A 27,014-nucleotide genomic window follows, 5' to 3' on the forward strand; every position below is an offset into this window, starting at 1 on the left:
CTCAGTCAGTTAAGTGTCTGACTCTTGATTTCGGCTCAGGTCATGATCTCACAGTTTGTGACATCGAGCCCTGAATAGGGCTCTATACTGTGCATGGAGCCTGCTTGGGATTCTCTCTCTCCCTCTCCCTTTGCCCCTCCGCTGTTTGTTCGTTCATTCTCTCTCTCTCTCTCTCTCTCAAAATAAATAAATTGAAAAAAAATAAAATTAAGAACTAGATTTTAAGTGTATACAATAAAATGTTAGCTCTGGGTTTTCCCTGGTGATGGAATTTCAGTGGTTTTCATGTTCTTCCTTGCATACTTAAGTATCACTTAATTTTTTTGACTTTTACAGTCAGGAAAAAATTATGTAAGCTATACTGACTTAGAAAAAAATAAGGAAAAGACAAAATAAGTAGAGACAAGAGGTGGGAGAAGAGAAAAAAGGAGGAGAAGGGATGTGAACTCCTCCTCCATTCATTCGACAAAGAACTCTTTAGTCAGACGCCATGCTAGGGCACAGCAACTGCAGATTGTGGTTGTGGTCATTAGGAAACAAGTCAGGTGCTAAGACCAGGGGCAGACCGTGCTACACGTGGAATAGTGAAAGAAAGCCTGTCTGAAGGAATATGAGGGGTGTCTGGGTGGCTCAGTTGGTTGAGCATCCAACTTTGGCTCAGGTCACCATCTCACAGTTTGTTGAGTTCAAGCCCCACATCAGGACCTCTGGGGTCAGTGCAGAGCCTGCTTCAGATCCTCTGTCCCTCTCTCTGCCCCTTTCCCACTTGCACTCCCTCTCAAAAAATAAACAAACATTAAAAAAAAAGAAGAAAGAAAAGAAAAGAAAACGCTTAAGCTAAGCTCCCAAAGAATCAAAGCTAACCCTGTGAAAAATAGTGGGGAAATAGGTTTCTGGTGCAGGAAAACCTTGGTGACCCCTGGCTGACGGGTGGGGCTGAAATTCAGAAGAAAGAGGCACAGTGAATGGAGGGGGCAGATGAGAGAAAGAAGCAAGCACCAATCCCCTCAGGCACCTGAAAGCCCACGATAAGGAATTTGTATTTTAATGTCAATACAGAGAAAGCCATTAAAGGATTTGAAGCAGGGGAGAGAAGGCTTCCGGTCACATTTTCAGCCCACTCACAACCCTGAGATAAGACCTGAGCTGAGATCAAGAGTCAGGTGCTTAACTGACTGAGCCACCCAGGGGCCCCTGGTTTACATTTGAAACTGGCTGTTCTCACTGCCCCGTGGACTGGATGGGAGACAAGAGGCCCGTTGCTGTTGTATTGGGAGGACTAATGCCACTTTCACCCCTGCATTTGCCCCCTACCAAAATTCCCGGCAGCCTTAGACACTACCCACCAGGCAACACTGCCCCCCAAAAGTGTAATAATCCTATTCACAGCTCCCAGACATCCCCGCAATCGTCAGCCCAAACCCATGAACCCATCCAAATCAATGGCCCCAGTTTCTAGGGGTCCAGACACACGGGCCTCTCCTACCTCCTGCCCTGTAGCAACCATGTGCTCTCCTCCAGCAGGATGAAGCCCAACTCCCCTGTAATCACTATCCTCCTTTTCTTTTTTTTTTTTTTTTATTTTATTTTGAGAGAGAGAGAGAGAGACAGAGAGAGAGAATCCCAAGCAGGCTCTATGCTGTCAGCACAGAGCCTGATGTGGGGCTGGATCCCACAAACTTGAGATCAGGACCTGAGCTGAAATCCGGAGTCAGACATTTAACCGATGGAGCCACCCAGGCACTCCCATAATCACTACCTTCTTTATTCCTCTACTTACCTCCTAGTCCAAACTCATGCCACATTCCATATGCCCGGCACTAGGTGTGCCACAGTGTTTTCTCTGCAAATGATCTTATTTCATGGATTCCAAAATACTGGGGTTGAAAAGGACTTTAGAAATACTCAATTTCAACCTGCAGGTTTTTAGGACAAGGAAACAAGCCTGCTATAATTAAAAGACTTTTCCAAGGTCTCAAAGGTTAGGATTTCTGATTTTTTTTTTAATGTTTATTTATTTTTGAGACAGACTATGAGCGAGGGTGGGGGGGTGGAGGGGGAGGCAGAGAAAGAGGGGTACAGAGGATCCCAAGCAGGCTTCAGGCTCTGCGCTGAAAGCAGCGAGCCCGATGTGGGGCTTGAACTCACGAACCGTGAGATCATGACCTGAGCCAAAGTCAGACACTCAACCGACAGAGACAGCCAGATGCCCCTAGGATTTCTGACTTCTTACTTAGAGTTCCTTACAGGATTTCAAAGCATTTTTTTACAAAAGGAACACTTGGCAAGTGCTTCATGTTTCACGGAACACTTCTGTACACCCACCTTATAGAATCATTAGTAATAGAAATAAACGGTCATCCAAGTGTGAATACTGTATATCCAAGTAATAGATACAAATGGCAATCCAGGGGTGCCTGGCTGGCTCAGTCAGAAAAGCATGTGACCCTTGATGTCAGGGTCCTGTGTTCTAGCCCCATATTGGGCATAGAGATTACTAAAAGAAAAATAAATAAACTTTAAAACGTAAAAAGAGGGGCACCTGGGTGGCTCAGTCGGTTAAGCATCCGACTTCGGTTCAGGTCATGATCTCACAGTCCGTGGGTCCGAGCCCCACATAGGGCTCTGTGCTGACAGCCTGGAGCCTGCTTCAGATTCTGTGTCTCCCTCTCTCTCTGCCCTCTCCCGCTCACACTCTCTCTCAAAAATAAACATTAAAAAAATTTTAAAGAAGAAGAAAATAAATGGTAATCCAAGTTCAAGTATATATGAAAATAATACACACAAACTGGAGGCAGAGAAAGATGAAGGGCTGAGAGAGAAACTCAGCCAAGCTCAGACACAGGACTTCTGGCTCCAGGCACAGCAGAAGCTACAAAAAATGTCCCCATTGTTTGATACAATTAGTCCCGGGGCAAAGTTAGAGGTTTCCTATTTCTGCTCGTTTTTATTGGTTCATTATACTTTTGTGTGCATTAGTTTTACAGGTCTTCTGAAGATCAGACTTGCTTACTGTTTAAGGAGGGACTTTGTCCAATATTGGGAGTTTATCTGCAATGAGGGTGAGGGCTTCCAAGAAGAGATAATGTTTAAAGAACAAAGAAAAGGAAGAAAAGAGATGCGAACTTTGCCAACTTACGATTTAGGCTAGGGTTGGATGTGAACGCAGACCCCATGCCCTTACGGCAAATACCATCGCCAAAAGATGCTCTCTAAAATTAGCCTTATGTTAAGTGAAGCTTACCACAATTCCAACATAGTAAAAGAACGTGGATGGCTTCATAAAGTTCGTTACTAAAGGATCTGGATGATATACAAGTTGGATTATGTGTACTAGGTTTTTTCAGTATTTGAGGTTTAGAATTTCAAATCCGATGTCAAAAAAAAAAAAAAAAAAAAATGAGTGACAAAAAAAATACGCCCTTGATGGCTCTGCAGGACGTGGAAGAGATCACTGGTTCAGGGTAAATGTATTTTGGAATGCCTTGCATCCTGATGCTACAATTAGTTCTATTCTTGTTCTGAAAGTGGAAAGGGGGTCAGGGGCCCCACATAACTGACACTTCGCGGCAGCAGCTGATTCGAGCTGGGCACCCGACGCTCACCCAGGAGCAACGGCTCACTCTTGACCTCAGAACCCAACAGAGACACGTTTTTTTTACAGATCACGCATGCAACAATTACTGCTTCCTTGCTCTTCGAATATGCTTTCATTTTGAGGAGCCCAAACATTTTTCTCCCAAGTATCAAACCTCTTATTATCAACCTCTCCTGAGGGTACGGAGGTACAGTTACTTAAGTGCGTTGCAGAACCTCTCCGGTGTGAATGAAAAATAAACCTGCACTTACCTCAGACGCTAAATGCCGTAAGAATGTAGCTCATTCCCTTGTGAAGAGTTGGTGAGCTAAGAGAAATCACAGAGGTCTATTAACTGGAAGTCCAGAGTAATGTAATTGTTAGGATTTTCCTTTTCTCCACATTTTGTAGAGAAGTAGCTGACATACCTCACTGAATAAGTTGAAGGTAGACAGCATCATGGTTTGATTTACATATATTATGAAATGATTACCACAGTAGATTCAGTTACATCCATCGTCTCCTAATATTATCCATTGGACTTGGAGAACATGGCTGATCACAAGTCAAGCAAACAACAGTACTTGCTTTCAGAAGGCTAAGAAAGCACGTCTAAAACAGCAAGTGTTCCACCAAAAATAATGATGCAAAATGCACATATCTCTCATGCCATCAAATCTGAACATATTTCAGAACATCTTCTGTGCATTGCATTCCATCCAGTTTACTCTCCTCTCCAGTTAAGCCACCCAAGTTGTGACATGTGGATTCTGGCTTAGCTGAGTTGAGTGCTGTGAGCCCGGTGGCAGAGAAGAGTCAGTAAAATACCTCACCCTTGCATACTTTTCATACTTATGGAGAGACCCCAAGATTGTGGCTCATAAACATACAGAAAACTTACAGTGCATTGCCTTGGACTTGGGGGCTGATGCATTCCTTAGAGTCCACTGAAATCTGAAGGCACTGAATTGCCTTGCTGACACTGCACCTCACTGTATCTAATGGTTAAGGTCAGGTAAGAGGACTGACCAAAGATGATACCATGCTACTAAAATCAGTCTTCCCCAGCTTTTAAAAGCCCTGAATGGTGCTTTTGTACATGAGACTTAAAGCTCAGTATGCGTTCTTGTGACTGAGTAATGTTTGTATATGTGTTCTTTTTATTTCTTTGAGTAAATGCACAGAGCTAAGATATTTAATGCGCTGAGCTACATATTTAAGATTCAGATAAAAGCAAAAAATGAAAGTGGTTTAGGAATACAAAACAGGTAACACTAGTCAAAACGTCACACCTCTGCTTTCTTCAAAATTGAGTTTTGCGTAAAGAGCATTTTATTTGCCATTGAATTGAAAAAAGTGCCAGGAGCTCTGTGCGATTCTGTTGGCTTACATTTTTAGGCAATTTCTGATTCTTAGAAGTATATTTTACAACTAAAAGAATGACAGTCATTGTGAGTAACTTTCTTCGTTATTATATGTCCCTGAGATCAAAGAATATCATGTGACAATACTAAGTATACTTAGTATACTCAACTTGTGTTACAAGTATACTCACTTGCAACACACACAAAAATAATAAATAAAAATGAACAAACCAGAACATTGCATATATGAAAGAAAACCACAAACTGGCTTTCATAGATCCCTTCGACCCTTTATCAATCCAGAAGTACAGCAATGAAATCAACATATCTTGGGCACCTCCCAGAGGCCAGTGGCTATGGCTTTATGGTTCTGTGACCCACCTACTTTTGGCTCTGGGAAAACAAAAGTCAAAAGTGAGAGCAAGAAACCAGTGACGGTTTCCATCATTAAGGAGCCTGGCAACTGATCCTGAAGGCTTTGTCATGTGAGCCTTCCATCCAAACTGACTGCAGAGCAACCTGAAGATTTGAGAGCTGAACCTTTAGATGGACCCACTGCTGCACTCCCATCGAAATGAGAGGGTAATGCTCACCTACCAATAATTTCCCAAAGTCCTAGAAATAAGGGAAAGCAAGGCAAATTGGATAAAGTTGACAGATCTCATGACGTCTCTATAAGAAATTGGAGAGACTGAGAAAACAAATCAGGCCAGATAGACATATAGTTGCATTATACCCTGGGAAACTTTTTCTTGAGTGTCAAAGAAGAAAAAGGTTCTTAAATACAAGGAAAGTAATTTAAATATCAGAAAAACCTGGAAAATGCATTTTTGAAAAAACATGGGTGGCGCTTACAAAAGAAGGAAGTAGGGCTCTGAAAACACAATATAGCATATTCCAAAATGGTTCACGATTTGGATGATCTAAGCATCATTTACTCCTTGAATTGTTGTTATTTTGAGATATACTTAGATCTCATTCTTATGTTTTAAAATTTTGTTTAAGATTCCTAGACCAAGGGACACCCGGGTGGCTCAGTCGGTTTAGCATCTGACTCTTGATTTCGGCTCAGGTCATGCTCTCACGGTTTGTGAGTTCCAGTCCCGCATCAGGCTCTGTGCTGACTGTGCAGAGCCTACTTAGGATTCTCTCTCTCCCTCTCTCCGCCCCTTCCCCACTTGTGCCTTTGCTCTCTCAAAATAAATAAACTTTAAGAAAATTTTTTTAAAAAATCCCTAACCCAAAATAGTTAGCCAGCATGTTACTGATTTCCTGGAATCACAGATCAACAGAGCTAGAAAGATGTTCAAGATGATATAGTTCAACATCTATTTATAGATGAGTGTCCTGAGACCCAAACAAGATAAAGGTCATGCAGTGACAATATGAAAACTAGGACCCAGATTTCCTGATTCTTGGTTTAATTTACTGAATCTTCATTGTGACTTAAAGTGACAATTATTCAAAAAACTTTGAGATTGGTTGCAGCTGTCATTCCCTGCATAGATTGCTACCCAAGTGATTCAAAAAACCAAACTGGTAAATCAAGATAATGCTACAGAAACAACCATCCATGAAAGAAAGAAAGAAAGAAAGAAAGAAAGAAAGAAAGAAAGAAAGAAAGAAAGAAAGAAAGGGAGGGAGAGAGAAAGAAAGAAAGAAAGAAAGAAAGAAACCCTTGATAAGCAAAAAAATCATTTCACTGTTTTTGCCCTAAAGTGTCACATGTGTTGCCTAAATTCTTCATTCCCCTTTAATGCTATATCCTAAATTAGAAGCATTGTCTTCCTTAAAAGAAGACACCCCTTAGGAGGTTTTTACCCAGGGTTTCCAAATAAGCCCCCAACCTCAGTGGCTTAAAACAAAAAGGGTTTTTACATTAGGTCACAGGAATAAAAGGTACAGCACAGAGAACACAGTCAGCAAGGGTCTTGTAATCCTGTTCTATGGTGACAGAGGGTAGCTACACCGTGGTGAGCAGCGCATAATGTGTTGACTTGCGGAATCACTATGTTGCATTCTTCAAACTAATGTAACCTTGTGTGTCAATTATACTCAGATAAAAGTAATTTTTTTAAAAGGTTTTCCCACTCATGCGAAATGACCACTCCCGTTCAGCAGTGGGGTGCTGCACATCATTATCACTCAGGGACACAGACCAATCGGACTGCTACCACAGACCCATTTCCACAGGGTTTTATACCACGGATTAAATGCTCCCTCCCAGAAGCGATATGCAATTCTGCTGGCAAATCATTGGTGACACTGGTCACATGAACGCACCCAACCATGAGGGGGGGCCGGGGGAGGGCTCAGGAAATGCAATATTGAAGGCAGAAAGCCAGAAATATTTGGAGAAGAGCATGACTACCACACTCCATTTTTTTTTATGTTTGTTTATTTTTGAGAGAGAGGGAGCACCCGGGGGGGGGAGGGGCAGAGAGACAGGGGGACAGAGGATCTGAAGCGGCCTCTGCACTGACAAGAGAGAACCTGATGCGGGGCTCAAACTCACAAACCATGAGATCATGACCTGAGCCAGAGTCAGACACTTAACCGACTGAGCCACCCGGGTGCCCCCACATTCTGTATTTCTGAAAAGTGAAAAACTGGAGACTGATCTTCTCTGAATATACGAATTTATTAAGTACCTAAATTTTTAAATCAAAAGCAGAAAGAAGCTACAAAGAATGTCACTAAGCATCACAAACCTTCAGCAATGGCCTTTGTTCAACACGCGCCCCCCATAACCAATGACCCTGGAAAGCCACATCAGTTTGCTGACTTGTAAAATAAGCAGATGGGAAAAGGTGATTTCAGAGGTCTCATCCAGCCTTATGCAACCCACAATGCTGATTAAGTTAATGAGAATGTACAGGAAGACTGTTCACTGGTTGCATTAGCAATACTAAAATCAAGATCTATTCTCCTGAAGATCCAACATTCAAACACAGAAGCCTGTTTCAAAAAACCATACAAAAACGGTGATCACTTGGTTGCTTTTACTTTTTTTTTTTTTTTTTTTTTGGCTTTGTTTTGTTGTCTTTTTCAAATAGTCACAGAAGTAGAAAATCTCACTTTGGAGCGCCTGGGTGGCTCAGTCGGTTGAGCGGCCGACTTCGGCTCAGGTCACGATCTCACAGTCCGTGAGTTCGAGCCCCGCATCGGGCTCTGTGCTGACCGCTCAGAGCCTGGAGCCTGTTTCAGATTCTGTGTCTCCCTCTCTCTCTGACCCTCCCCCGTTCATGCTCTGTCTCTGTCTCAAAAATAAATAAACGTTAAAAAAAAAAATTAAAAAAAATTAATAATAATAAAAAAAAAAAAAGAAAATCTCACTTTGCTCAAGGAATTATGGCATGTACCTTGCGTAGCATTTGCCCCAAGGATCCTACACCAACATTTAGGAATAGTTTCAGTAACCAAAGCAAAAGTTTTCTGTTCATTCGAGAGCTGACTATACTATGCTTAAATGCACTTTCTTCTTGTTACTTCTCCCTGCTTATATTTGTGCCTTTTCCTACAGGGTTGAGAAAATTCTAAATTCTACAAGGCAACAATGTAGCATTATACTTCAGCTGGCAACATTTTACCTGAACCAAGGTCACTCTGTTCAACGAGTTGAGGAGATAGACATTCATATTTACTCCCTGTCATTAAGAATATTAACAGAAAAAAAAATTCGTTTTACATAATACAGAAAGAGGAGTATAAACTCCTCTTTGTGAAAGGAAAATGTAAAATCAGAAATATAACTCCCTTTAGAAAGTGAATCTGTTTTAATAAAAGGCAGATTATAAAGCAAGCCACTGAAACCATAATACTTCATTTGAATCCCACATTATTAAATATCTTGATCTCTGCCGTTAAGAAAGCTGGGTTTGGGGGGGTGCCTGGGTGACTCGGTCAGTGAAGCGTCCGACTTCGGCTCAGATCATGATCTTGGGGTTGGTGGGTTCAAGCCCTGCATCAGGCTCTGGGCTGACAGCTCAGAGCCTGGAGCCTGCTTTGGATTCTGTGTCTCCCTCCCTTTCTGTCTGTCTGTCTCCCTCTCTCAAAAACAAACATTAAAAAAAAAATTTTAAGAAAGCTGGATTCGCAGCCTAATGAATGAAAACAGAGCCCTGGTAAGCTACTGATCAACTAAGGAGGATGGTCTCAACGAACATTATAATCAGCTATGCTCTTTTCTCTTCCACAAATGATAGATTCTTCCATGTGCTTTTTTCCAACTATCCAATGTAAGCAAAAGATATCCTTGCTTCCCCTTTGTCTCCAGGAGCCTGCTTCATCTACCAGCAAAAATAAACTTTTATATTCCCATAAACCTCAAGATTTGTGAAATCATGTTTCACAGTCACTAAAGATGACCCCAGGGGGACATGATGGCAAGTCATAAATCGTACATGCTGGTAATCACTTGGGACATATACGAATGTAAGATAAATATAGAGGGTCTAAAGAAATTCTCTTCCTGCTGGAGCAAAGTCTTGGTCCCACAGACACCATACAGACTTCAGTGTGCCTCCCGGCATTGGACCCTGCAGCTCGCTCTGTCTCCCCCTCCTGAAGCTGTTTGCAACCAACTTGAATTATTATCATTAAAGCGCTTCTCACGATTTCTGAACCCAAAGCACAGTGCGCAGCATTGTTCATTCATCTACGTTACGGAAAAACAGAGATTTGTTTTGAAAATAAAAGTCTACCTAAAGCCCCAAGTCATTAAATCAGAATTGCAAGTTGTTGGGTCTACGGCCAAACCACCCTGAACGCGCCCGATCTCGTCTGATCTCGGAAGCTAAGCAGGGTCGGGCCTGGTTAGCACTTGGATGGGAGAATTGCAAGTTGTTGGTGGTGAAATAGGAACTCAGAAAGAACTGGAGAAATCAAATCAGTGAGGCTCACATTTTCTAACTACCTACATTAACCGAGACAATCTTAAATTAGAAGCATTTGTCTCCCTTCCAAGAAAACTCTCTCATCGCCACAATTAAGGGGTTAGACCAGAGAAAGGATTTCTTAACCAGAAAAGTATATCGGATTACCCCAGGAAACGCTCCAAACACACAAACCCATCCACAACTCAGACCTACGAAATCAGAAGGCAGCACGTAGGTTCTGAAAATGTTCCACAAAAGGATTCAGATATACGCCTTTGGTCTGTAAATTCTAACCTCCACAGTCCCTTGCAGCTAGCTCTAAACTCTATGTGAATAAGCAGAGCCAATGAGGAGAGAGCTCCACAGAGTTGAATCAATAAGGCTCTGCAAGCAATCATGATTTATTGATTACCTGGTGGCATCGCTGGGAAAGAGAAACTCCACCTGGTCTCCATGTTGAGCTGCCCTTACAGCAAAGGTTCTGATGCTAGATTTGCATTTCACTGATAGTCTGAGTAGACAAGGGGAATACACTCTGGCCCAAGTGCAAATTCTTGCTTCTTCATTAGTAGCTGGGCAACTACCCCTGCACTGATTAGTAAACTTAAACCTCAGGGCACCTGGTCAGCTGAGCTGGAGGAGAGTGTGACTCTTGCTCTGGGGTTGTGAGTTCGAGCTCCCTGTCGGGTGTGGGGATTACTTTAATAAATAAAACTTTAGAAAAATAATAAAAATTTATGGGGCACCTCAGTTGGTTAAGCGTCCGACTTCGGCTCAGGTCATGATCTCACAGCTCGTGAGTTTGAGCCCTGTGTCGGGCTCTGTGCTGACAGTTGGGTGCCTAGAGCCTGCTTCGGATGCTGTCTGTCTCTGTCCCTCTCTCAAAAATATAAAAGCATTAAAAAATTGTTTTAAAAAAAATAATAAAAATTTAAAAAATAAACCTTTTTGAGCCTCAGTTTTGTGGTATATAAAATAGGAACAAGAATATCTCTCACTTGCTCGAGCTCTGCATCGGGCTCTGTGCTGATGGCTCAGAGCCTGGAGCCTGCTTCGGATTCTGTGTCTCCTCCTCTCTCTGCCCCTCCCCTGCTCATACTCGGTCTCTCTCGAAAAATAAACAAACATTTAAAAAAAAATTTTTTTTAAGAATATCTCTCACTTGTGCACAGGGCCTCACACACAGCTTGACATAGAACAGGTTCTGGCTGAATGTAATTTTTTTTAAGTATTTTTAATGTTTATTTTTGAGAGACACACACACACAGAGTGTGAACAGGGGAGGGGCAGAGAGAGGGGGAGACACAGAATCCGAAGAAGGATCCAGGCTCGAACTCACGGACCGTGAGATCATGACCTGAGCCGAAATCGGACGCTTAACCGACAGAGCCACCCAGGCACCCTGATTTTTTTTTTAAATAAGTGGGTTTTAAAAAATTTGTTTTAATGTTTATTTACTTTTGAGAGAGTCAGAGACAGAATGTGATGCGAGTGGGTTAGGGGCAGAGGGAGAGGAAGACACAGAATCCGAAGCAGGTTCCAGGCTCCGAATTGTCAGCACAAAGCCCGACGCGGGCCTCCATCTCAAGAACCACAAGATTGTGACCTGAGCCGAAGACGGACGCTTAACCGACTGAGCCACATTCAGCGTGGCTGAATGTAATTTCTAAAGGTAACACACCTCCTACTTGTGGCTCATTTTGCTAAAACTAAGCCTTTTCTCCATTGTAAAGCCAACGGAAACATTCTGACTTGAAGAGAAAAAACTATAAAGTCTTAATTATTACCAAGGACGGAAAGGTGTATTACAGGGAGATGAAATACTACACTCAATAATCCACAAGCCTCAGTTTACTGATTACTATTTCCCAAACCCCACACCTCACTTGAGTCACTTCTCTTTTGGGTCAAACCCTCCAGTTTTCTAAATAGAAGGCCTCGGGCAAGACACTTTTCTCAGGGGCTTTCATTGCACCCAGTAGGAGGGCTAATATTGTCCACATCTGCCTCAGAGCATCTGAGGGAGCCCAGTGAGATCCTGTGTATCAAAGTGATTTAAGGCACATTTAACATTACGAAAATATAAACGGGGGCTATTACATAGCAGGTCTTACCAGCTTTCGGCCAGGCTTTTCAGATACGACAGAGGCAACTTGTTTGACTTGTTTTCTCTCTTCTTCCATCCCCATATTACAAGGAATTCAGTAAAAAACCAAACCAACCAACGTAATGTGAAGAAAGTATATTTATCCAAGGAATCGTTGATTTGTGACCATAATACCGTATACAAGTTCTAGCCTCAATAATGCATATCTGATGTGCTTTTCATGTACATATATTTTGCTTTAGTGTATCAGGTACTGAGGTTTTTTTATTTCCCACTACACCCTAATGCTGCTCTCAGAATAGTTTTGTAGAATCACAATTAAATATGCCTATTTAAGATTCTATATTTTAAATGTTTTCCAGTAACTTGAAAACAATAATAAAAGTAAATAGCAAAGGTACAATTTTCTAAAATGAGCAAATTTTAATATAGGGTGCTATCTCGGCATGCCAGAATAACTAAAGATAACAGAATATTGCAGCACAGAAATCCCTACTGTATTTTATGATTTGCCCATTTAGTCCTGGTTGATTTGGGGGTGCCTCCTTAGGATCTTAGATCCCCTGACCTATAGTGCCCTACATCTGTTCTTTAATTAAAAGAAATGATAAATTTTCACAACAATTTTGCAGAAGGCTTTATTTTATTTTATTTGAGAGAGAGAGAGCAGTAGCAGGGGAGAGGGGCGGGGGGGAGAGGGGTGGGGGAAAGGGGGGGGAAGAGAGAGAGAGAGAGAGAGAGAGAGAGAGAATATGAATCTTAAGCAGACTCCACGCTCAGCACAGAGCCTGACACGGAGCTCGATCCCACAACCCTGGGATCATGACCTGAGCTGAAATCAAGAGTTGGATGCTCAACTGACTGAGCCACCCAGGCAGGTGCCCCACAAAATCCTTTAAAACTGAAGGTCACTGAAACCACGGCAGACAGTTATAAACCTGCCAACAGAGAGGGCTGTCCCAGAGTTAGCACTGATGACTGTAAGAGGCGTCTCTAGGACCGTAACATTCCTCTTGTGTCTGAGCTGCCTTTTACCACATCCTAGCAACAAAGACCACACCACTCACTTACTGTCTGATGCCGAAAGCCGAGCTCCCCAGTCTAGCAACAGAGCCGACCTCCACAATTTCCATCTTTCAGCCAATGGTTTTACAAATCCTGACTCTGGCATGCATTAAGTAACAAAACCATACATATTCATTTAGTTGACTGCTGGTAGTTTCTAGTTTTACTTACACGTCAAAAAGTTTTACTTACAGATATTCTGAGTGATTTTGATAAATACATATTTACAGTCTCTGAACTACAACATAGTAAGACTAAACTCATGAATGAAAATGTTAAACTGAATTATCCCATAAGTTTGTCACTTTATATTCAGTAAGTGTCTGAGTTAAATAAGAGCGACTAAACCGTTCAAACCAAATTAAAACTATAATGATTAGATAATTTGCTTGTGGTTATTCAACAAGCCAGGAATAATACCTAGGAACAAAGCATAAAATCTAGAAGTAAATTTAACAATATGTATATAATACTCATTTTTTTAATTGCATAATTTCAGCAGGACATTAAAGAGAAGTCTCAAATGAATGATGAGGTATAAACAGATTCATAGGCGGAAGGACTCAATATTGTAAATACATAAATTCTCTCCAAATTAATCTATAGATTCAGTGTAATTCCAGTAAAAAGTAAAATGGAATTTGGGGGAGGCAGGTCACAAGATGCATGTCAGGACCAGTCTCTAGGGCACGCCAAGGTGACTTGAGAAGCCCACTCCACTCCCCAACTCTTTCCGTCTCCCATCCCAATTCCTTTTCCGCTAACACTTCTATGTTCTGGATAAAGTATAACTAATTATTTTTAAGTGAGTAGCTGGGTAGAAAGCAAGAAAGGGAAATCTTCCAGAAACGAAAAAGAAATTCAAACCCCGCAAACGTGATTGAGAAATGAAGACCCAGGAGGAGAGCGAGAACAGACATTCACCTTGGAGTATGGGGCCTCCCTACCCTGCGGAGCTGGAGGTGAGCCCCTCCCATCGAGTCAGGAGGGTGGAGGACTACAAAACTCCATCCTCCCCGTGGGGAGGCAGTACAAAAGCAGGGCACTGGCCCCGGGCTACAGATGGGAGAAGGATCGGCAGTGAGAAATCAGAGATGTTAGCCTGCTCAAGGCACAAGGAAGGAGTTCAAGTGCCCCGTCACGACACAGGCCTGGAAACCAGATCCCAGACTGAGGAAGCAGGCAGACCTCAACAGAAGAAATGGAAAGCTGGCTCAGAGGAACACCTCCATCACCCAGGGCACGTGGAACTCATGTGACGCACTCACCGGCAAAGCTGAGAAGGCACACGGCGAGCACGCCACCGCGAGACAGGGAACTGACTGAGGAATCAGGACAATTTACTCCACCAAAGGTACAGGCAGGAGGGCACCCTAGGAATGTGAAAGTTTTTAAAAGGTTTCACCAGATCAAGGCTGGCATAGCCAGCACGTGTAAGTCAAGACCAAGATATCATGAAGTAAAGGAATGAGACTTAAAAAAGAACCACGTAGAGATCTAGAATTTAAAATACGGTGAAGGGAAAGATCAAAGTACACCATTTTCAGATGTGGTAGTGTTTACAGTTTTTCTTTTCATCTTCCTCTGGGGAAGGGTCTAGTTCTCCATGTCAGTCATGGGCTGGGCCACTGACTTGTTTCTGTCGACGGGCTAAGTGACGCTGCAAGTTGTGGGCAGAGGCTTTCGGGGACGCTACAAGCCCACCAGCCCTCATGCCCAGCACGAGAAACTCACACTGCGTGGTCTCACAACGGGGTGGGCTGAACCTGACCCTCTGTCTGGAGCAAAGATGGTGCCCCCGACTTGACACCACGTGCCATGCGGTTTGAAGGTTGTCTGTTCTACTGTGTTATTAAAGCAAAGCCAATCAATACGGCCAGCTGAAGAGAGAATCAGTGAAATTCAAGACAAATCCGAAGAAAGCCCGGGACACAATACAGAGAAATTTAATGGAAAATACAGGAAGTTGAGAGACACGAGAATAGACGAAGAATTTCCAGCCTGTGCTCATATTAACTCCCAGAGGACAGACTAGAGAAAATTGGGGGGGGGGGGGGGGGGAGTGTTAGTTTTCTGTAGCCATGAAACAACTCACCACAAACTTAGCAGCTGTTCGAGAGTCCTAGTCACATGACCCTTTCACAACATGGCAGCTTGCTTCTTCAAAGCCAGCAGGCGAACCTGTCTCCAGTCTTTCTTTTCTTTTAATTCCATAGTTAACACACAGTGTTATATTAGTTTCAGGTATACAATACCTACAGTTCTCTCCAGTCTTGATAATGTGGATAATGGAACATAATCATGGAAGCAACTAGACCATCCTCCAACCACACTCAAGGGCTCCAACCACACTCGAGGGGAAGGGATTTACAGGGGTGTACAAAGATCTTGGGAGACAGCTTAAAATTGTGCCTATCGCAGCAAAATAGCAATACTAGGACATGTAATATGCCCAAGTCATGCTACCGCTAGTTTTGCCCTTACCACTGAGCTAAAAGAGCTGCACATAGCATTTAGCAGAGCACTAGAACAATGCGGCACTGCCCTCAGAACCCTGAGGGCACAGCAGGGTTTCCTCCAGACCCACAGGACACTGACTCACATCGCTGTGCTAAGTCAGGTCAATCCACTATCCAACTTCTGGATCCAAAATTCCACTTCTACGGAATAAACCGCACTCGTTCTCGGTCAGTGTAAATACTTTACGGGTGACTCCTATGCGTTTTTCAAGTCGTCTTTTCCACTTTTAGGAACACATTAATAGAAATGTTATTTAGATTGTTCCCTTGGCACTCCTTTACAATTAAAGACTTCGACTGAGGGGCACCTGGGTGGCTCAATCAGTGAAGCGTCTGACTTCGGGTCAGGTCATGATTCCGGGGTTCGTCAGTTCGAGCCCTGCATTGGGCTCTGTGATGACAGCTTAAGAGCCTGGAGCCTGCTTTGGATTCTGTGTCTCATGCTCTCTCTCTCTCTCTCTCTCTCTCTCAAAAATAAACATAAAAAAAAAAATTAAAGATTTCGATTGAATAACTTCACAAATTCAGGGAAGATAATATGGAGGCTAATAGTTTAAAATTCCCAAAAGCTAAAAAGAGAAATCCATTAGCATTTTTGTTTATTCTGGAGTTTATTGGTTTATGGGCATCATCTTTATTGTTTTACAGGAAAGCACACTTTTTTTTTAATTGATCAATGGCAGAATGCAAATAGTGAACAATTAATCTTAGCCATTTATGGCTTCTGTGATTCTTTGGAAACAGAAAGGAGCAAATGTCTTATGGGCCTGTTTCACAAAGGCAATAACTCAGATCACTTCCCCAGCTGTGGAACAGATTGCAAACCTTATTCTTAAATTACCTGATATATATTTTAACCAACTAATTAAAATTCTCCTAGCATCCTTTTAAGAAATGAAAATAGTTATCATGACATTTCTGTTTAATCCCTGTAATAACCTGCATTTCCTCTCCATCCTCTTGTCAATTACGTATCCTTTAAAAACTGCAGACGGTTTTGTCTGTATGACCCTTACAGTGAATAAGCAGGACTCATGGGATATAATCAGAAGATGACTTTATCTGTTTTCTCCATTGCCTCTTTTAGTATGTGAGGCTTGTTCTTCCCTTGTCCTTGGGTGAAATTCAGGACAGTTGTCATGACTTTTCCAGGTCCTCATAAATAATGAAGACACTTCAAGTCACTCTAAATCCAAAAAAAAAAAAAAAAAAAAATCGATCACCATTCTGTAATTAATACACCCAATCATCTGCAGCATGCCAAGTCTTCCAACTTCATGCAAAGTTAAACTTCTTCCTTCGGCTCTGGCCCCACTGAACACCTTCAATGAACATTTTCCCCTCGTACCAGAGAAGGTGGACAGGGAAAGATTCTTCTCTCTTGAGCCAGATCACTAATATATAGAGGTTATGCCACTTTCTGATACCAAAGTAGGGGTGGGATGGGCGGGGGAGGGGAGAAGAGAGGCAGAAGGAAAGGTCTCCCTTGAATAATAATCTAATGCTGGTGATGTGTGAGCTTAGTGGGTATTTAAAGCTTACTTTTTCCTCTTGAGCCAGCGTTGGGATGATGGTGAGAGGAACAAGGGGCTGTGAGGCAGAGAATCCCAACTCTACCTTCATCACTTGAGGGGGAGGGGGGGGGGTTTCACCTACAACCTACAGATCCCCTGGTGAACATGGTTACTGAGGGCCATTTCCTCAGTTTACCTTGCTAGGGTCCAGGTGGCCCTCTTGCACATGGCCTGAGATGACTCCAGGCTAGGCTAGCTAACTCTCCAGAATAGTCTACCCTAGGTTCTTGGGGAACAACCCGACTGCTAGTGCTCTATCAAATTATAGCACAATGCAGCCACATCTCTTTCATCTATCAGTAGTGGAACTAGCCAGTCTCTTGCCTTTTAGATCTCTCATCTACTATGCCTCCCAATCATTAAACAGTCCACATGGGGGCACCGGGGTGGCTCAGTTGGTTAAGTGTCTCTTGACTTCAGCTCAGGTTATGTTCCCAGGGTTGTGGGTTCGAGGCCTAAAAGAGAGATTCTCAGGGCGCCTGGGTGGCTCAGTTGGTTGAGCATCCGACTTCGGCTCAGGTCATGATCTCACGGTCCGTGAGGTCGAGCCCCGCGTTGGGCTCTGTGCTGACAGCTTGGAGCCTGCTTTGGATTCTGTGTCTCCCTCTCTCTCTGGCCCTTCCCCTCTCAAGCTCTGTCTCTCTCTGTCTCTCAAAAATAAACAAACATTAAAAAAAAGAGATTCTCTCTCTCTCAAAATACATAAACAAACATTAAAAAAAATAACAACCCGGGGCGCCTGGGTGGCTCGGTCGGTTAAGCATCCGACTTCGGCTCAGGTCATGATCTCAAGGTCCGTGAGTTCGAACCCCGCGTCGGGCTCTGTGCTGACCGCTCAGAGCCTGGAGCCTGTTTCAGATTCTGTGTCTCCCTCTCTCTCTGCCCCTCCCCTGTTCATGGTCTGTCTCTCTCTGTCTCAAAAATAAATAAACGTTAAAATTAAAAAAAAAAAAAATAACAACCCTTTCTCTAGACTTGAGTTGCAGAGGCATTACCTCACACTCCTCTCTCAGGAGCGGGGACTCAAACTCACTACAAACTCTCTAAAGACTATCTTCTGATCATTATTTCCATAGCCTCTCCAGCCTGTTTTATCAGCTGCAAGTGGCCAGTGAGCTAACCACAAAGTCTACCCTGTAGTCTTAGACCTGACTTTGGAATACGGCCTTAACGGTCTGGAGTCACAGCTTAAAACTGAAAACTCAAAAGGTTCCATCTTGACATCCTGTTACGGGGGACTTCTATTTCTATCATCTGGTTCATTTTTACTTTTTTCTGTAGAAAATACACGTAGTCTGTTAGCTTGCAAACTCCTGCATGCAGGGTTTGGACTCCCAAGAGTTAAATAATTGTAGACGCCAAGGTTTAGGCACCAACCGATGAAGGATAAAAAGACAATGGCAGAGGTGGGGTGGCTGGGTGAGGTGGGGCCTAGTTGGAGGATGCAGGGGAAGAGTCAAAGATACAGAGTTCCCAACTTGTACAGCCTACTGTATACTGCACTGAGCCCATGAGTTTTTGTCGTCCCAGCCCTCTTCCTCCTTTATGACAGCACCACGTAGCACAGCCATTCTGCAAGCTGGACATCACGTTAGGTTCCTCTCACTCTCCCACCTGCCACCTCCAATCAGTCACCAAGTCCTACTAATGCCATTTATAAGACCTCCCTCCTGTCTGGCCTCTCAGCCCATCCTCTCTGCCACTGTTTCCGTGTAGGTCCTCCTATGTTTTCATGTAGGTCATGTTTGTTTTAAGATGGAATGGAACGCACTCATATGATCATGGAAAAGAGTCAACAGAGAAGAGACTGAAAATATTTGAGAGAGAAGACCACTGGTGAAGCCAGATCTCTAAAGAAGAGATAGAACCTTGAACCCAGGGAGAAAAGCCTAAGTTGGACAGGAAAAGAAAAACTTTACCAACGGAGATACTTTCTCACAAAGCTAAATTTATTCCATGTTTTCACATTAGTATTTTCTCTCTTTTCGGAAATAAGTTAATAGTAGATGGTACCATATTTAATGTCCTTGCTTGAAAAAAAATTTTTTTTTTACTTGGCAAACGTTCAGTTCCTAATTTTTTCTTCACCTCTGAAATTGTGACATTCCTTCAAATCCAAATCTGCAGTCTTGAGTATCTGTCTAGCTACTGACTTCTCTCTCTTCTTTCCTAGCTTATCCCTTTCTTCTAAGGGAGAAACATCTTCTCACTGGCTGCTTCCACTTCCTATCTTCTTTTCTACACGTGTTAACTCTCTCCCTGCATCTCTACTCACAGGGTCTGTGGCTGAGGTCACGCTAGCCAACCGCCAAACCCAATGTTCAGGATGCTGATGAGAGTTCTTTTCATCTGGAATTTCTAAATTCCCTTTGATTCCCGGATTCCACTCTTCTGATCTTTGTTCTTGGCTCTGGCCACTCCCGCTTGGTCTCCTTTGTTGGCTTTTTCCTCTGTGCCCTCAGGGGCCTCTTCTTGTTCTGTGCCCTCCGGGGGCCATCTCATTCATGCCTTCTACCACAAACTATATTCTGGCAATTCCTATATAATTATTCCCTGTACCCTGTGCCACTCTCTGAGGTAAACATTACTTCTTCTAGGTGAAGAAATGAGGCTAAGAAAACTAATATGCAAAGCTTCCATTACTGATGTTAAGGAATGTATTCAACCCACAATCTCCAAAGGCCATGGCGCTGGGACTCTGTAACAACTGTTTTAAGGATAAAATAAGATAATGTCGAAAAGTGTTTGAAAACTGAGACAAACATTTCTATCTTATTTTTCTTTAAGTAATCTCTACATCCAATACTGGACTCAAACTCATGACCCCGAGCTCAAGAATCCCATGCTCCACTGACTAAGCCAGCCAGGCATCCCCAAAGTGTTCCATTTTAATCAAGTTCAGGCACTGTATAATAAAAAACATTTAGTGAAGAGCTAAATTTCTTTTATTTAATACCATCTGTCTCTTGCTCTCTCCCATCTCTCTGAGGAGCTAAAGTAAATCACAGTACATTTCAACTTCTTCTCCTTTTGCTGTCCATGCAGTCAGCCAGGGCTCTACTCTGGATGTACAGGACCCATCTTAACTCCTGATTCTCAACCAAGAGAGAATACTTCTCCAAGGCAGAGCAAACTGAAAATACTAGGCGTCTGGAAGGACTGTATTTCTTATTTTTAATGTTTTATTTATTTTTGAGAGAGAGTGAGCAGAGGAGGGGCAGAGAGAGGGGGAGAGGATCCTAAGTGGACTGGGCTGACAGCAGCAAGCCCAATGTGGGGGGCCGAACTCACAAACCGTGAGATCATGACCTAAGGAGAAGTCAGATAACCAACTGAGCCACCCAGGCATCTGTGAAAAGACTATTTCAAAAGAAGACTCTTCTAAAAAAATCACCATAAATGGTATGAACTGGAATAAAGTTGCTGTACGGTAGAAATTTGGATAGGTCTTCTGTGTAATGGACCCAGTAAGAAGCAAAGGGCATCTCAGCTATGAAGCCAAGGTAAAAAACCACAAGGCAGGAAGGATTGGAGATTAGAAAAGACAACCAAAAATACTACGGCCAAATCAAAAGTTGCAACGGACACAGTAACATACTGGAAATAACCGATAATCTCAACAGAGTAGATGATAGGCTTGAGAAATTCTGCCAGTATTCAGAGAAAAAAACAAAAAGATCACATTTATTAAATAAACAATGATATGAGAGATGAATACATAAATGTATGCATAACTCCAAAAAGAAAAAGATCAATAAAGAAATCAGAAGAAAATAATTGAATACCGAGACGAAAAACAGATTTTAAGTCTTCAAATCAATACTAGTCAAAGAGTACCAGGAAAAAATAAAACAGACTATCATTATGATATAGTCTGGTAAAAAAAAAAAAAAAATCTTTTTTAGTATTAGAGAAATGAAAACAATGCTTTAAGCATCCAGACAGAAAAACAGATTACCTATAAAAGAACAGCAATCAGACCTCAGACTTCCACAACCCTCATTGCTAGAATTCAATCTAGAGAGCCTTGAGATAAAGACTATGACCCAAGTATTTTTTTAAGAAAATTTTTATGTTTATTTACTTTTGAGAGAGAGAGAGAGAGAGACAGAACACGAATGCGGGAGGGGCAGAGAGAGACAGAGACACAGAATCCGAAGCAGGCTCCAGGCTCTGAGCTGTCAGCACAGAGCCCAACATGGGGTTGAACTCATGAGCCATGAGATCACGACCTGAGCCGAAGTCAGACGCTTAACCAACCAACTGAGTCACCGATGTGCTGCCCTCCCTCCCCCACCAAACGTTTTCTATGAAGAAAAACAGAAAGTAGTCTCATCTGTACCAGGCTTTCTGAAAGCAATTTCTTAAAAACATCCTCAGCTACACACAGCCTCCTAAAAAATTTACTGGGTCTATACTTAAATTTGTCATGATATGAATTTAAGAGTGGAGGAACAGTAATAATTTTAAGTGGGTATAAGCATTAATTAAACAGAATGAAGTCTAAATAAACTTGGTCAATGTGGGCATAAACCTTAAATAAAATGTTAAAAACAATTCTTCAAATAAAAAAATAATTTTAGCATTTATGAATAATTTGATTTTAATAACCTAAATTATGTCAACAAAAAACTAGAACATAGAGGAGTTGGACAAAGAGAAATAGTATATGTGTCCTATTTCTCACCTTACAGAAAGAAAACTGTCAAATATCATTTCTTCCTGGCATTAAGAAAAATGAGATCATGCCTATATTAAAAAACAAGCAAAAGCCTTAAAGGCATCAATAGTTGGGTTTTTTTAAAGAGATAATCTATACCTTTTAAGTTACCAAAGAAAAATGAGCAAATAAAATATAGTCCAGACAGCCAAAGGAAAAATGTTAAATAGCTCAGGCAATTCTTATATTGTTAATTTAAAAAAAAGTAAACATGGGGCGCCTGGGTGGCTCAGTCGGTTGAGCGTCCAACTTCAGCTCAGGTCACCATCTCACGGTTCGTGAGTTCGAGCCCCGCGTCAGGCTCTGGGCTGATGGCTCAGAGCCTGGAGCCTGCTTCCGATTCTGTGTCTCCCTCTCTCTCTGCCCCTCCCCCCTTCATGCTCTGTCTCTCTCTGTCTCAAAAATAAATGAACATTAAAAAAAATTTTTTTTAATTAAAAAAAAATAAAAAATAAAAAAAGTAAACAGTACACAGAAAACAAATCTTAATTAGGGGGCCCTGGGTGGCTCAGTCAGTTAAGCATCTGACTTCGGCTCAGGTCATGATCTCACAGCTCATGGGTTCGAGCCCCATGTCTGGCTCTGTGCTGACAGCTCAGAGCCTGGAGCCTGCTTTGGATTCTGTTTGTGTATCTCTCTGTCCCTCCCCTGCTCACACACTGTCTCTCTCTGTCTCTCAAAAAATGAAAAATTAAAAAAAAAAAAAAAGAATTAGGAAATTCCAAATGAAATGCCAAAATGAGCATACTACCATCTATAGATTCAATCAACAGCTTGGACTCATTAGGGGAAGCAGTGTGGGTGTTGATAGTGATAGGTGTCCTGGATCAAGATACTTAACTTCTCTGAATCATAGATCTATATAAAGGGGATAAAAACAACTACCTCTGAAGGCTGTGGAATTTTCTTAATGCGGGTAAAGCAACTCAATAAATAATTGGCAGTGAGATACAGCCCTTGTAAGAATGCTTCCCCAGATTCCATAGGATTTCTTAAGATTGGTGCCTACGTATCAGGACAAATTCTTTTACAAGTCACAAAAGAAAAATGTCTCAACACTAGGAGCGTGGGAAGATAGATTTTTAAGACAGATGATCTTGAAAGACACAGACATCAAGAAGTGGGAATTCTGAAAGTCAAGCCTTAATTAAGTAGGGTTTTGAAGTCTAGAAACTCCAGTGGTTGATTCCATTATTTCAGACTGCAATCTCTGGGGAGGGGTCTGAAGGCTAACCATTCCTGAATGATACACTGACTCAGTAAGCCCCCACCACGTGCACCACCAGCCTACTCTTCTATCTATACACTCATCCTTTTTCGGATACTCCTTTCCTTTCCATCTGCCAGTGGAAGCAGTCCCCACCCAGCACAATGAAAAACCCAGGATGCTACTTTAAAGTACTTCACCGCCTTTGTAAATGACCGACAATTGCCTTTAAGGTCACACTTTAAGGGGCACCTCAGTGGCTCAGTCAGTTAAGCGTCCCACTTCGGCTCAGGTCATGATCTCGCATTTCATGAGTTCGAGCCCCGCATTGGGCTCTGTGCTGACAGCTCAGAGCCTGGAGCCTGCTTCGGATTCTGTGTCTCCCTCTTTCTGCCCCCTCCCCGCTCATGCTCGGTCTGTCTCAAAAATAAATAAACATTTTTTTAAATGCCGTTTAAGGTCACACTTTGAGATTCATTGGAAATCTAGCTGAGGTTTGCAACTTACTTTGCTGCCATTCCTACTTTAGTGAACTCATGTATAAATTCATTTCAAATGAGCAAATTCCTCATTACTAGAAGAACTGGAAAGAATATAAAATTTAATGTCTTCTTTCAAAGTCTGGATTATGGCTAGGAGTGCTTTAATATTCATCTGTAGAAAGAAATTATTAGAAACTAGATGATTTCTAAAATGCCTTCCAATTTTAATACTCCAGGACTCTATTATTTCTACATCGTTGAATCAAGGGAAATTAATATAGCATGACTAAATAAGGCAATTTGTGATCTAGGCTACACTGAGGTTACTCTCTTTGTGGCTAAAGGTATTTCTTAGAATACAGTGCTAAACATGTAACTGCATTCTGCAACCAATGCAAACATGTTCTAATTGATCGGAGGGAGAAGAAAAAAAAATTCAACGCGGGGTATCTGTGTGGCTGAGTCGGTTAAGCTTCGACTTCAGCTCAGGTCATGATCTCACACTTTATAGGTCGAGCTCTGCATCATGCTCTGTGCTGACAGCTCAGAGCCTGGAGCCTGCTTGGGATTCTGCGTCTCCCTCTCTCTCTGCCCCTCCCCCGTGCACGTGCTCTCTCTCTCTCTCTCAAAAATAAATACTTAGAAAAAAAAAAATTTTTTTTAATTCAGTCCAGAGCGCCAGCAATTCCTCTGTGAGCTAGCGTGGCAGGGAGTGTGTGGGGTCAGTGAAGCATCAAGTTACAGAGCAAATTAAAGGTCTGAAAGAGAGTGGCAGGGTCTAATCATCTACTGTCTGAGGCTGCCAGAATGGGACCCATCACCCTTCCTCACTCACAAAGGACTGTTCCACGTATGCTAAGCATACAGCTAAGGGCTCCAACCATCTTTTATTAAAAAGGCCTTCAGTTCCAAATAGATCTTTATGGAATTATTTCCTTCAAGTTTTTAGTTCTGTCATATTAAAAATTTCCATGAAAAAGTAATCAAAACCTAATGCTTACAGTGTTCTGCCACAAAGAAAAATATTGTGGGTTTTTGTTCCTATTAAAAACATGTGTTACATATATATACATAATTATGTAAGTCCCAGACCCAGCGTACACATATCTATACAAAAACCTTAGGAAAATAATGATAGTAGTTTTGCCTAAGCCAACGCAAGTCATAACATCATATTGTACTCTGTCCATAACACCCCTCATTAAGCCAATGCTTTGAAAAGGTCAGCAAGCGATGACTATTTCTGCATATTTTGTGGCATAGGTTGCAAACACGAGATCCATAGGGATGAATTAAGGTCACTTTTAAAATTCAAATAGTACTTTCTCGGCTTGGTTGGCTGAATCGTGTGAATCTGCACTATTTTTCCTAGGGGAAAGTTAATTTTAGAAAGGAGAAAAACTTTGCCAGGAAAACAATCACATTGGCTCAATACCTAGACAGTGACTCTTTTCTTAAAAGTTCAAAACGCTTCAAGTCTCCTACTTGTCCTTAATATCCTTGAAAGCAGGTACCCAATTCCAGCCCCATTTCATAATGAACATCTCATTCCATAAAAAGTTGGAGGATTTCATAGGATACCTACTGAATGGTATTTTTAAAAAATTAGCCCTTTACCTCAATTTTCCAAAGACAGACAAAATAAAAATATTTTCCCTGGGAGGTAACTCTGAGTGTTTGGTAAGTACTTAGAATGGCTCAGATACAGATATATATGAAAAGCAATAGAGGTACATCTATGACAAAGTGCAAGACAGAGAAACATTTAGTATTTTGTGCAAGTTCAAATACAATATAACTTACAGACACTCAACCAATTCAGGGTAGAAGAGCTTGGTTCAAATAATTAGGAATGTAAGCAGAATCTAAATTAACATACATGATAATTCTTCCTTCCGGTTCCTAGAGATAGAGTGCATTTGGATGTTCAGCTTTAAAGGAACCAACATGTAAAAATTCCAGGGGCCACTGGCAGAAAGTCAGGCAATGTAAGCACAGTAGGGGAAGATTTTCTGATTTCCACGGAATAGGCCTCAGTCCTTTCTAATCGCCAGAGTACTTTTGAAGGAATTCTCACATTTAAAAATGTGAGGTTTCAAAGCTAACTCTTTAACAAGGGCCCTCAGAAGTATGGTATTTCTCTCCACCCTCTATTTGAATTTCAAATGCACGTTAACCCTCCCTTCCCAAAATTGCCAACTCAAAACCCACCACCCCACCAAATTCATCAACTTGAAGGAAACTAGCCTTCACGGTTTTTATTCTCCGGGCACGCTACCATTTCCAGGTGATGCTTATCATCAATTGGGTGCCCCTGTCCCTCGTGTGCCGACCTTTCGGACACTTTGAAGTGATTACGGGGGGGAAAGAGCACGTCTCCATCACCTGGATTGATTTTTCAAGACCCAGAAGCTCGCGGGCGCGCGCGCACACAGCCTTCCTCCCATTTCGGAATCAGGATCTCCGCGCTCCAGCGGGACCTACTGCTTTAGGCTGCGATCAAGTTCTAGGGGCACCGCAGTCACCCAGAAAACCTTGTAAACTCATCACAGTATTTAATTTTCGGGGAAAATAACCCCCAAAGCGCCTCCGCCTATTGTTTCGTGCAGACAGGGACGATAAGACGGTTCACCTACCTCGACCGAGGGTTATTACCACCCCCACCCCCACCTCAAAGTTAGGAATAGAAACAGAAGGTGGGGGCGGGGGGGGGGGGTTATGTTTTGGAAGGACAGCAGCTGCGATATTTCAACCTGGAAATTACTGCGGAGTCCAGGGGAGAACGGCGCGCCGGAGCTTGCGCCATACACCTGGAGAGGGTGGACGACCTCCCGCCTGCGAGCCCACCCGGTCCCCCACCCCACCCCCCGCCGCCGAGCCCGGTGCGGGGTTTCGGGGGCTGCCCCGGGGAAGGCGGATGAGGGTCCGGCGGGCCGCGGGGTAGCAGCGCAGCAGGCGGAGGATCCCGTATCTCTCCCCCCCACCCCACCCCCCAGCCCGGGGCTGGCGCGGTGCGCAGGAGACCGCGGAGGGCGCAACGAGGGGGTCCGACCGGCACCTGGTGCGGCCGGCCCGGCTGCGCTCCGGGGAGGGCGCACCCCGCGCCCCTGCTTACCTTGCGCGCGAGGTCCGAGTCCGGAGCAGGGACACCGGGAGGGTCCGCTGTCAGCTCCTGCGGGCGACGCTTCAGGTACCAGAGGCGCGCGGGTCTGCCGGCTCCCAGCCGCCCCGCGCGCCCCGGGGCCCCCCTCCTCCGGCCCGCGCCCCCGGCGCCCGCCCGCACGTCGCCCTCCGCCGCGCTCCCCTTCTCCCCCTGCTGTTTATTCCGGAGAGCGGTGGCCCCTCTCCCGAGCCCTCCCTCCCCCCGGCGCGTGCACGCACACACCTCCCCCAGAAATGCGCTCTCTTTCGGAAGGGGCAGCGACTGTGGTCCTTGAAATTCTGGGGCTGGGCGACTTCGGAAAACCCCTTTTAAAATCTTCCATCTACCCAGCGAGGTTCAGGGCAGGCACCACTTCCATT

General features: G+C 43.1%; 1 protein-coding gene across 1 annotated transcript in view; it reads right to left on the reverse strand.

Moving 5' to 3' along the window:
• The window catches only part of RNF144B (ring finger protein 144B), a 181,295-nt gene extending 154,532 nt beyond the window's left edge, over positions 1–26,763 (reverse strand). The window contains exon 1 of the mRNA XM_060614710.3: positions 26,608–26,763. The gene's annotated coding sequence lies outside the window, so the exon portion shown is untranslated. The remainder of the gene's footprint in view (positions 1–26,607) is intronic.
• Positions 26,764–27,014: the final 251 nt, after the last annotated feature.

The sequence above is a fragment of the Panthera onca genome, chromosome B2 (genome assembly GCF_046562875.1).
Source record: "Panthera onca isolate mPanOnc1 chromosome B2, mPanOnc1 haplotype 2, whole genome shotgun sequence".
Taxonomy (NCBI): domain Eukaryota; kingdom Metazoa; phylum Chordata; class Mammalia; order Carnivora; family Felidae; genus Panthera; species Panthera onca.